Consider the following 12,763-nt stretch of genomic DNA (forward strand, 5'->3'; position numbering starts at 1 on the left):
CTTGCACCTAAGTGGCGTGGACCTTACACCGTCTTGCTCTCTACTCCAACAGCGGTGAAGGTAGCTGAGGTGACCCCCTGGATTCATCACTCCCGTTTGAAGAAGTCCGAAGGCAGTTGGACGTGCAAAGGTGACCCCTCTAATCCTTTAAAACTGACTCTCTCCAAAAACCCCTGTATCTAGCCCTACGGGGAACGGGCTAGGTCACGGGCAACATTAGACGACCGGCCTGCTGCAGCCACAACCTGGAAGCTGGCTGACCTGCGCACGCCTGAAGCTTGAGGAGCATCTGAACCAGCGATTGTGAACGGGAAGATTCTCTTATACAATTGATTGACTGCCCCCCCCCCCCGTGGAACAATTATCAGAGATATTACTCATTGGGGATCCTTGGGACATATGTTTTGGTCTTGGTGGTTCCCCATTTCTGTCACTGGAGGAATTATATTGGGACTAATATTTTTTTGTTATCACAATAAGGTAATCTTTTGTGGAAGGAATGCATATACTAGACATCAACATGATTTTATTATTAATCCTGATCCCTTGGGAAGGGGAAGGGTCCTTGAATTTGAGCAAATTTGCTAAATATGGATTCAGTCAAAACCACAATATGTGGGTAGGCTTAGCTGAGATGGTAGCCAATGTTGCAAATAGGACCAATTGCCTTGTTTGCTCTCTTGGGCCAGATGATTCAGAGGGAGGTATGCCCTTATTACCAATACCATTAAATGCCATTGGTATGGTAAGCGAAATGCCACACCAAACAGAAGTACAGAATTTCCCCGGATGGAACTCAACTAAACCAATACGAGTTATACCTGTACAAGGGGAATTCTGTGTACATAAATCATCAGAGGCAGCTGATTCTACCATGATAGGCTCTTCTCATTGCCACTATACTTGGGATTATATTAAGAATAGTCAAACCTGGGCAAACGGTACTACCTATCGAACTCGGAATACCTTGCCCTGTGCACCTCCTTTTATTCATGCATGGAAAATGGTGTGGAACATAACTATGACAGAAAAAGGCAATCTAACATACTGCACTGTGAGCTCTATGCCCCTTTTGATATTTCGCCTTATGCACTCCACGTACCAAAAACCTCAGACCCGATGGTTGTGGTGGATATGTGGAGAATGGGCATACAAGAAACTCCCTTCCAAATGGAGTGGGACTTGTTTCCTGGGATGGGTATTACCACCAATGTGGATTATGCCCACTAGTTCGGCCAAGCGTACACGAAGAAACGCTGATATTTCTCATATAGCAGGAGGAAGTACCCAAAGTTGGAGCGATACTGATGATTGGCCACCAGAGCGCATTATAGCCTATTATGAACCTGCCTCCTGGAATCCTGATGAGCTCATACAAGGGGCTCGAGATCCTATTTATAATCTAAACAGAATAATTCGATTGCAAGCAGTAGTGGAACTTGTAACCAATGCAACGGCCCAGAGTTTGAGACTTATTGCACAACAGTTGGATGAAAGTAGAGCCGCCATTTTGCAGCTGAAAATGGGAATGGATTATGTACTTGCCAGGCAGGGAGGCCTATGTGGAGTCTTGAACTTGACAGGGAATGCCTGTTGCTTTAACATTTCTGATAATGGTGAGGCGATCCGTGTGTTGGCCACAAAGATGGAGAATATAGCACATGTCCCAGTACAAACATGGGAAGGATGGGATATGGGATGGCTCACCAACTGGTTACCAAATGTCGCAGGACTCAAAGGGATACTATTGTCTTGCTTGTTTTTCTTGACGGTAGTAGTAATGGTTTTGTGTATGGTGCCATGTATCATTTCATGTTTTAGAAGTACAATTAGCAAGATGATTTCAAATGAAACTCTACCTCATATCATGGCCCTATACAGAGCTTTACCTCAGGAATATGATGAAGGTCAAGCTATCAAGGACACTTGGGATGAAGGTCCTTGAGCTTGAAAGGGGGGAATGAGGCATCTGATCATAGCCTGCATTTTTAATCAAGGCTTATATTTTGATCAGATTCCTGTATTCTAAAAATGACCTTAAAGAAATATATATTTGTAAATGTTTGTATCTCTCATGCCAGGCAGAAACCATACTCTGGCAGCTGTTTATCTTCTTGATCAAGGGCCCCCCTGATCTATAGCAGTGTCTCAGGGTTGTAAAAGGAAATTAAAGCCTGGGAACAAAAGGTCACACTGACCATACAAATGATAGAATACAATCAATCAAGGTTGCAAAAACACTGTGCCTCCCATTAAACTTGAGCCACATCTTCCTAAGGTTAAAAAAGCAAGAGCTAATACAAACAGAGCTGGCTAGGGAAGAGGCCTCTCTCTCTCTCTGGAACTGCTTTGAAGCTTCAGGGAATTTAGAAACTTAGAGAACCTAGCTTTTATAAAGTTCCTTTTTTACTTAAGAAAAGGTCTTTGCTTCTAAAAATCTATATATATGTATGAAATATTGGCTTAAATGTAATTATGCAAAGGATTTAGAAAGTAAGAAATTATAGAATCATAGAAGAGTTGGAATAGACCACGAGGGCCATTGGGTCCGGACCCCTGCCAGACAGAGAGACGCCATCGGAGCACTCCTGACATATGGTTGTCAAGTCTCTGCTTAATGACCTCCAAAGAAGGAGATCTTTCATTGATAATGTGTGGGAAGATGAACAAAAGATCTGTTTTGGAGTGAATAGGGCAATAGGGCAAAAGATGAAATGTTAGTTAAGGCGCCTAGTCTAGGGCAAAAGGTTATCTGGTAATTAAGGTGCCTTGTAGAGGTTAATGGCTGTTTGCCAATTATAAATAGAAGGAAATATAGCTCTTTGTCTCCCATAAAAGGTAATAGGAAATGGGTGTATCTTTTATGATTGGTTCTAGCAAACAGCCAATAGGAATTTTAACCAGGCTGATTGGACAGAGGCAGCCAAAGGAGGAGCAAGGGGGCTGAGCTGAGGGAATATAAGTGCTGGCCATAATGACAGGAGGCCAGGCCAGAGCTTGGTAACCATATACCACTGTGCCTCACATTTATTTGTCTGACAAATAAATTATTATTTTAATTTCTCTATTGCTGCGTTGAATATTTCATTCCAGCTAAGCGTTAACCACAAGCAGGGTGCTACAATAGGTATCTAAAGGCATTTGCACGTGCAGAATGTAGGTACCCTATATATAGGTAAAGGTAAAGGGATCCCTGACCAGTAGGTCCAGTCGTGACCGACTCTGGGGTTGCGGCACTCAACTTGCTTTATTGGCCGAGGGAGCCGGCGTACAGCTTCCGGGTCATGTGGCCAGCATGACTAAGCCGCTTCCGGCGAACCAGAGCAGCACACGGAAACGCCATTTACCTTCCCACTGGAGCGGTACCTATTTATCTACTTGCACTTTGATGTGCTTTCAAACTGCTAGGTTGGCAGGAGCTGGGACCGAGCAATGGGAGCTCACCCCATCGCGGGGATTCGAACCACCGACCTTCTGATCGGCAAGTCCTAGGCTCTGTGGTTTAACCCACAGCGCCACCCACGTCCCTACATCCTATATATAGAAATGAGCAAACCAGTGATATTTTAGGGAGCAGGCCAGCAGGCGGGGCCCATTACTTACATCATAGGAGCCTATACAACAGAAACACTGTTGCTGTATGTAGGTTTTATTTTCTTTGTTTTTTATCTCACATTTTGGAAATGTACATCCAGTTTTTTTCTTTTTTTGGGGGAGGCAAGAGAGTGGGGCCCTAAGCTATAGTTTGTTTAGGGGGGTGAAATCCCCAAAAAGGATGTTACTTTTTTTTCTGTATGCCACAACACCTGTGAGAATATTGTTAGCAAAGATTTGGAAGAAACAAGATTTACCAGCTATCGAAGAATGGCAGATGAAGATGATGGACTATATGGAACTTGCCGAACTGACCGGGAGAATCCGAGACCAGAGAGAAGAAACGGTGGAAGAAGACTGGAAGAAGTTTAAGGAATATTTGAAAAAATATGTTAATATTTAAACCTTAGAATAGCTTTCGAAGTAGATATGGGCTGTAGGGTTAGAAGTAGAAGATAAGGTGTTTTAAAATAGTATTATTTGTAAGTGATAAAATGTGAAGTTATTTTAAGTGTGATTAAAAAAGAGAGATGGTTAGAAAGTATGATTTATGTAAACTGCTAAAGATGAAGTAAAATGAAAATCAGATGGGTGGGACTTGGGGAAGCCCACTTAACAATGTTCAGAAAAATAAGGATATGACAAGAATTTGTTCGTGTTGTTTGTCTTTTCTGTTTGTGTTTTTTATTTGTGTTATAAAATGAATAATTTTTTTTGGGAAAAAAGCAAAAGCTATAGTTTGTTTAGCTTATACATAAATCTGGCACTGCCAGGAGTGAGGTTGTGGTGAGGCGATGACAGAAGGCATGGCAGTCTTGGGAAGCTCAAATTTTCCCCTCATTGCTCATCGCTTTTCTGGGGTCACAGAATATGATGTCTGAACGCAAACCCACATAATAACCGCACCTTTCAGTCCGATGGGAGCACCTGATGTTATCTGATTTCAGTCAACCTCATAATCTCCTGGGAAAACCAAAGATGTCGCAACCTTTACACAGGGCTTCTTCACGTAGAAACTGATCTTTAAGTTATCAAATGGAAGATAAATTACCTCAAGAGCAGAAATAGTTGTGGTGTGAATCCAAGGTTTTGCTTATACATAGTTCCTGGAGGTGGAAGATTCTCCTCTTTGTTTCTCATTTTTTCCCCAACCTTAAATTCAGTTCTCCGCATTTCTGAAGGGATTTGCATTAAAAAAAAAAAAAAACCTTATGAAAACGCTTCAGCATTTCAGTGCAAATTTAGGTCACGTCAGGACTGCAGAGCATCATGTGCTATGGTCCTTCCTCTGCAGAACAATTTACCCCACACAGCGGTTGTCAGCCTGTGGGTTCCCAGACGTTGTTGGACTACAACTCCCATCATCCCTGAGCTCTGGCCTTGCTAGCTAGGGGTGATGGGAGTTGTAGTTCAACAACATCTGGGGACCCACAGGCAGAAGAAGTTTTTTTTTATTAAAAAAAAAACCACACAAAAGGAAGTTGAGCAGTTGGGGGAGTGGTGCAGGAAAAACAACTTACTCCTTAACTTAAAGAAAACAAAATAGATTATTGTGGACTTTAGGAAATGTAAATTGAATATTCAGCCACTCATTATTGAGGGGAAGTGTGTGGAACAGGTCTCGGTGTTTCGATTTCTGGGAATGGAGTTGAGAGATGACCTAACCTGGGGAGAAAACAGCAGAGACCTGGTGAAGAGAGCACAGCAGAGGTTATATTTTCTGAGAATCCTCCAGAAAAACAATCTCTCAAAGGACCTGCTGATGGCATTTTACCATTGTACTGTGGAGAGTGTATTAACTTATGGTCTGTGTGTGTGGTTTGGGAGCTGCATGGTCAGGGAAAAAACAATGCTGTCCAGGGTTGTAAAGACTGCAGAGAGAATAATTGGGTGCACTCTTCCCACCTTGGATCAAATCTATGCTTCCAGGTGCCATAAGAAAGCTCAGAGATAGTGCAAGATAGTGCGCACCCCGGAAATGATCTCGTTCAGCTTCTGCCTTCTGGAAGAAGGTACAGGGTTATTAAGACTAGGACTAGCTACCTGAGAATAAAGATTATCGTATCGTAAAAAACAAAATGCCCCCCCCCACTTTCTTAGAATCAGAATTTGCAGCCAGACAGGTTTCTATCAGGAAATACAGGCTGGTTGCTGACAGGATAGCAGACCCAAACACCCACACCACATTTTTAATCTGCTCCACACAAAGATTTCGTGGTAATTCTGCTTGCGAAAATCCAGCTGGTTTTCCTTTGGCATTTCATATGGGCATAAACACACTCAAACATGCGATTAAAAAAGGCCAGTCCAAACTTGCACATGTTTCCTCCCTGACACCCTCCCTTAGTGACATACCCGCCTCAAGAAACATACTGTCTCACAGAGACTAGGTGTTACACCTACAACCCTCAGATATACAGCTCTCATTTATTTTATTTATTTTATACATGCATCTCCCGTGCCCTGTGCCTAAATGCCAGTTGCTGTCCTCATACTGGGGACTTTGTGTGTTTAGTGGTGTTCCTGTGTGTGCAAGAGAGACCTTTTCTGGAGAGGCGACCTCAGTTATCAGGTGAAGATCATGGAAAATCCTGCTCAATGATGGAGGAATTATACTTCCTGTGTACAGGGAACCTGCACATCTGTATCTTTGGAACATCATTCCCTCAGAGGAATTTCACATAGGAAAACAGGCAAACCCGTTTTCCATTCGGGGCGTATTCAGAGCACACCTTGCATTTCGTGGGTGTCTTCATACCAGTTTCTTTCCCAGGCCAGAATATATTGCAGGAACAACTGGCACCTTACGTATGCACCAGATCCCGATGGTATCAGTCTTTTCTCAGTATCCCGATTTTGGAGTTGGTTGCAGAGGAAAAGAAATCGTTTGGGATCACGTTATGAGGTCGCCTGAAAGATCACCTTCTTCCATATGTACCAGCTCAATCCTTGAGATCATCAGAGCCCCTTCTCCAGGTTCCCTTACTAGGGATCAGGGACAAATAAAATTAAATTTGCATTTAAAGCCGGATTTAGCAAATTCACAATTTGATATTCCAAAACAACACGAGAACCAGAATGCAGCCATCCATAGAAATCCACACTTATCTGAATTCTGCAATGCCGTTCTCCAACAACCAGTGTTTACAAAAATGAATCTAAGATATAAATGAGATGAATATACTCATGAAAATGGCATGCAAAAATGCATTGTGTTAGGAGAAATACCCCGTACATCAGCATAGATGACCACACGTGTGAGGTGGTAGATGATTTCCCTGTTTAGGGAAGCTTTTAATGTTTGACGGACTATTGTATTTTAATATTTTGTTGGAAGCCACCCAGAGTGGCTGGGGAAACCCAGCCAGATGGGCAGGGTATAAATAATAAATTGTTGTTGTTGTTGTTGTTGTTGTTGTTGTTATATTTGTCTACCTGGGCTCCACCATAACCACCATCAGCCCCAACCAGCATAGCCAACAGGATTATGGGAGTTGTATTCCAGTGATTACTGGAATCCTGTGATTACAGTGGTACCTCGGTTTAAGGTCCGTTCTTTTATATATATATAATTATACATTCCATACATCTTAATTACATCTTACTTATCTTTTTGACTTCCCTCAATTTGTCTGCCATTCCTTCCCTTTGTTACCTTTTACACATTTCTGCCCTTTTAACCATTTCCCCTCACAGAGCTTCCTTAAAACTTACAAACGTAATTTGATTATCACTCAGTTTTTGCATATATTGAATAAACTTTTCCCAATCTTCTGTAAATCTTTGATCTCGTCGATTCCGGATCCTTCCTGTCATTCTATCCAGTTCTGCATAGTCCATCATTTTAGTTCTCCATTCTTCTATCGTAGGTAATTCCTCCTGTTTCCATTTCTGGGCCATCAATATTCTTGCTGCTGTCACTGCATATAAAAATAACTTCTTTTCTTTCTTATTTATCTCATTACCTGTAATGCCTAGTAAAAATGCTTCTGGTTTTTTAACAAATGTATATTTCAACATTTTTTTCAATTCATTATAAATCATTTCCCAAAAGCATTTTACCTTCTTACATTCCCACCACATGTGAAAAAGGTACCTTCTTTTTCTTTACATTTCTAACATTTGTTACTTATCTTATACATTTTTGCTAACTTCACAGGTGTTACATACCATCAGTACATCATTTTCATAACATTTTCTTTTATAACTGTACATGCAGTGAAACTTAAACCTTCTTTCCAGAGTCTTTCCCAATCCTCCATTTGTATATTATGCCCTATGTCTTTGGCCCAGTCAATCATAACTGATTTTACCTCCGTTCTTAACCTGAAACTGTTCTTAACCTGAAGCACCACTTTAGCTAATGGGGCCTCCTGCTGCTGCTGCGCCGCCGGAGCACGATTTCTGTTCTCATCCTTGATTTCTGTTCTCATTGGCCAGCAAACTCGCCTGACCTGAACCCCATAGAGAATCTATGGGGCATTGCCAAGAGAAAGATGAGAGACATGAGACCGAGCAATGCAGAAGAGCTGAAGGCTGCTATTGAAGCATCCTGGTCTTCCATAACACCTCAGCAGTGCCACAGGCTGATAGCATCCATGCCGCGCCGCATTGAGGCAGTAATTGATGCAAAAGGGGCCCAGACCAAGTAATGAGTACATATGCATGCTTCTACTTCTCAGAGGTCCAATATTGCTCTATTTGCAATCCTTGTTTTGCTGATTCTGTTTAATATTCTAATTTTCTGAGATTGTTAATTTGGGGTTTTCATCAGCTATGCACCATGATCATCACAATTATAACAAATAAAGGCTTGACATATCTCGCTTTGCATGTCATGAGTCTATCTCACATATTAGTTTCACCTTTTACGTTGAATTACTGAAATAAATGAACATTTCCACGATATTCTAATTTTCAGAGTTTCACCTGTAAGGTTATGCACTTAGGCAGGAAGAACCAGATGCACAAATATAGGATGGGGGTCACCCGGCTTACTGGCAGTATATGCGAAAAGCGACGTTGGAATCTTAGTGGACCACAAGCTTAACATGAGTCAAAAGTGTGATGCAGTAGCAAAAGAAAAGCTAATGCTGTTCTAAGCTACATCAACTGAAGTACAGAGTCCCGGTCAAGGGAAGTACAGTGGTACCTCGGGTTAAGAACTTAAGCAGAGGCTGGATGGCCATCTGTCATGGGTGGTTTACTTGAGATTCCTGCATTGCAGGGGGTTGGACTAGATGATCCTTGGGGTCCCTTCGAACTCTACAATTCTATGATTCTAAACCAGTAAACCACACCAGCTCTTGGAAGCGGGAAATCTTTTTCAGCCTGGGAGCTGCAGTCCCTTGTGGTCAACCTTTCAGGAGCCACATGTCAGCGGTGGGTGCGTCTGTAGGCACAGTAAGAGATGTGCTTCTTGTCTCTGCATGCCTTTGCACCCATTCTCCATCCAAGGTAAGGAAGGGCACATTCCAGCTGGTGATGCCAGCTGATGTGCACAAACTGAAACCTGCTCAGTTCATCAGGGACACCATGCATATCACTTCCTATTAATAATGATAATAAATTTATTTTATTATTATTTTATTTATGAATTGTGAATTTATGAATAATTATGAATAATTTTGCTTAACACAACCCTTTCAAAATGTGTTGTGGGAGAGGGGATTATATTGGTTTTTGTTCTTCTTTTCATTACGTCTTTTGTGTTTTATTTTGTGTTTTTTTATGTTGCGAACTGCCCAGAGATCTACGGCTAAACGGGGTGTTTGTGTGTTTGTACAAGTTTAATAAATTAACAATGATAATGATAATAATTTTCATTTGCAAATTTCACAAGGTAGAAAAGCAAGAAAAATATTTTTAAAAAATCAAGGAACAACAGAGAAGAGAGAAACAAAACCACAACAATAAAAAGGAGCGTATAAAAATACTAAGATGTAAGGTGGTATACAACTAATAACGGTTGGTAGACCACTGTCAGTTCAAGGTGTGGATGGAGTCACCATTTACTCACTGTTTAGTTACCATTTCCCATTTCCCAAGGCGCTTGCTAGCTAAAGAATCCTGTTCCTGGCCAGTGAATGGAAGTATGTTTTAAACTGCAATTGATTTCTGGATGTTTTTAACTGTAACCGACCTTAGACGTATAACAAATGAACGAACGAATAACGTTTCTCGTTTTGCCCAGTTTCAAATTGTGTATCTGCTTGCCACCCTGAACTCTGGGAATGGGGTTTGGGGGGGGGGGGAGAGGAAGGGACAGATACAGATTCCATAAAGAAGGAGATAAATTATTCAACCCGAAAAAGAAAAATGCAAATAAAATCTGTCGGGCGTCTCCCTCTTTCACTTGGCAGGGTGTTGCTCTCGAGGTTAAAGATAAGCTAGGAAAACTTAGTTTATCATGCATTAGCAGGCTAGATGATTCACAGCAAACCTCCCTAACTGTGTGAAAGGGCTGGCTAAACAAAGGGACCTGCTTTGGAGGTGATCTTCATCTCAGTTTTCCTCATAGTAAAAAGGTACCATTAGGTCCAGTCGTGACCGACTCTGGGGTTGCGGCGCTCATCTCGCTTTATTGGCCGAGGGAGCCGGCATACAGCTTCCGGGTCATGTGGCCAGCATGACTAAGCCGCTTGGGGGGGGGGGGAGAACTGTGGAAAGCCCCACAGGTGCACAGTTAAGCCAGTATGGTGTAGTGGTTGAGAGCGGTGGACTCGTAATCTGGTGAACCGGGTTTGCTTCCCCGCTCCTCCACATGCAGCTGCTGGGTGACCTTGGGCTAGTCACACTTCTTTGTAGTCTCTCAGCCCCACTCACCTCACAGAGTGTTTGTTGTGGGGGAGGAAGGGAAAGGAGAATGTTAGCCGCTTTGAGACTCCTTCGGGTAATGATAAAGCGGGATATCAAATCCAAACTCCTCCTCCTCCTCCTCCTCCTCCTCCTCTTCCTCCTCCTCCTCCTCCTCCTCCTCTTCTTCTTCTTCTTTCAGTGCTACCAAGGGAAAAAAGGCCTGAGAAAATGTGGCTTAAGATACCACCATCCCATCGCGTCTCCACCCCCATCGTTCTGCCTGGACACTGAGGTCCAGCGCCGAGGGCCTTCAGGCAGTTCCCTCACTGTGAGAAGCCAAGTTACAGGGAACCAGGCAGAGGGCCTTCTCGGTAGTGGCGCCCGCCCTGTGGAACGCCCTCCCACCAGATGTCAAAGAGAACAACAATCAGACTTTTAGAAGACATCTGAAGGCAGCCCTGTTTAGGGAAGCTGTTAATGTTTGATGCATTACTGTATTTTAATATTTTGTTGGAAGCCGACCAGAGTAGCTGGGGAAGCCCAGCCAGATGGGTGGGGTATAAATAATAAATTATTATTATATTATCGCGTTTTGAGCGACACCCTTCCGCAGGAGATCAACTGTTATTATTCTCCGGTAAAAACACCAGCCAAAGGAGGTGACAGACTTTATCCTCTACGTCCTGAGAGACAGTGCGGATTAGCGCTTGTGGAACCACATTGCAAAATCCAGGCGAGGTGTGAATTTTTAAAGGTGGGTGTGGTTCAGAAAACGGGGATGAGCTAGATGTGCCTTTAAATGTGAACTGAATTGAGCTTATCCCCCTTCCCTGGTTAGTACTGATTCCAGGTTTTTTTAGGGCTTTTGGACCAGACCCAGTCCCTGGTCCCACTCTGCCACAATTATCGCCAGCTGCTTCCTCATCATTGCTCCTATTGGCTGGCTTGCCAGGCAGAGAGCCAATGAGCAAACAAGAAGTGGCATCTGCTCCTCCTCCTCATTGTCTGTCAAGGACTGGACTAAGAAGGAATGATGGAGACCACCTCTCCCTTCTGAACCTTCCCAAGAGGAGGATGACAGTATAGATTTACAACAGTGGTTTGCAGAGGGTCACAGCTCAGGGACAGAAGAGGGGCAAAGCTGGGAAGTAACAGGAGAAGCAGAGCAGGAACAGCTGAATGACACATTATCACTAGAGAGCATTCCAGACCCCCCTTCTCCCAGAACATGGCGAGCGATAAAAGTAGGAGAGCAGAGAGCCCAGAGGCAATTGTCCCTAAGCAGTGCTGAATTTATGTATAAACTAAACAAGTTATACCTTAGGGCCCCACTCTCTTGGGGCCCCCCAAAAAAATTAAAGGAAAAATAAACTGGATGTACATTTCCAAAATATAAGATAAAAAACAAATAAAATAAAACCTACACACAGCAACAGTATTTTGTGTTTTGTAGGCTCCTATGATGTAAGTAATGCGCCCCGCTTGCTAACCTGTTTCCTAAAATATCACTGGTTTGCTCATTTCTATATACAGGGTCCCTACATTCTGCATGGACTGGTTTCAGCAGTACCTCTGGTTACGAACTTAATTCGTTCCGAAAGTCCGTTCCTAACCTGAAACCATTCTGAACCTGAGGTACCACTTTAGCTAATGGGGCCTCCTGCTGCTGCCACGCCACCGGAGCACGATTTCTGTTCTCATCCTGAAGCAAAGTTCTTAACCCGAGGTACTACTTCCGGGTTAGCGAAGTCTGTAACCTGAAGTGTTTGTAACCCGAGGTCCCACTGTATTTTGTTATGTGCAAATGGCTTTAGATACCCATTAGGTCCATAAATTACCATATAGCATATATTCAACAACAACAAAAACAGCAACAATTTGTTGTTGACAAAAGGACAGCTGGACATATAAAGGGCCCCATTACCTTCAGTAGCTTAGGGCCTCATCAAACCTAAGTCTGGCCCTGTCCTGTCCCTAAGCTATTTGACCCCATCTACACCAAACTGTATCTTTCGCACTAAACTTTGTACATAATTATCTATTTTATTATTTAACATTACTTTTAATATATTAGTGGCCCCGCGGTGATTTTAGCTTATAAATTTTATTGTCTAATGTTTCAATTTGTATATTAAGGAGTTTCTATAGCTTTGTGCAGATTAGGTCATGTGTTGACCATGTAAATGTTTTAAGTTTTTGTATCAAACTAGTATATATTTTATTGAATGACATTGTATACATTGCAGCAGCCTTTGGCTATAAGCAATAAACTTGACTGCCTGACTGCCTGACTGTCCCTAAGCAGACACTGTAAGGGAGGTGGGACTGTGGACACCCAAGAAGAGAAGGGGTGTGTGTGAGGAGATTACTC

Source organism: Podarcis filfolensis, assembly GCF_964270895.1.
Source record: "Podarcis filfolensis genome assembly, chromosome: 2".
NCBI classification, from domain to species: domain Eukaryota; kingdom Metazoa; phylum Chordata; class Lepidosauria; order Squamata; family Lacertidae; genus Podarcis; species Podarcis filfolensis.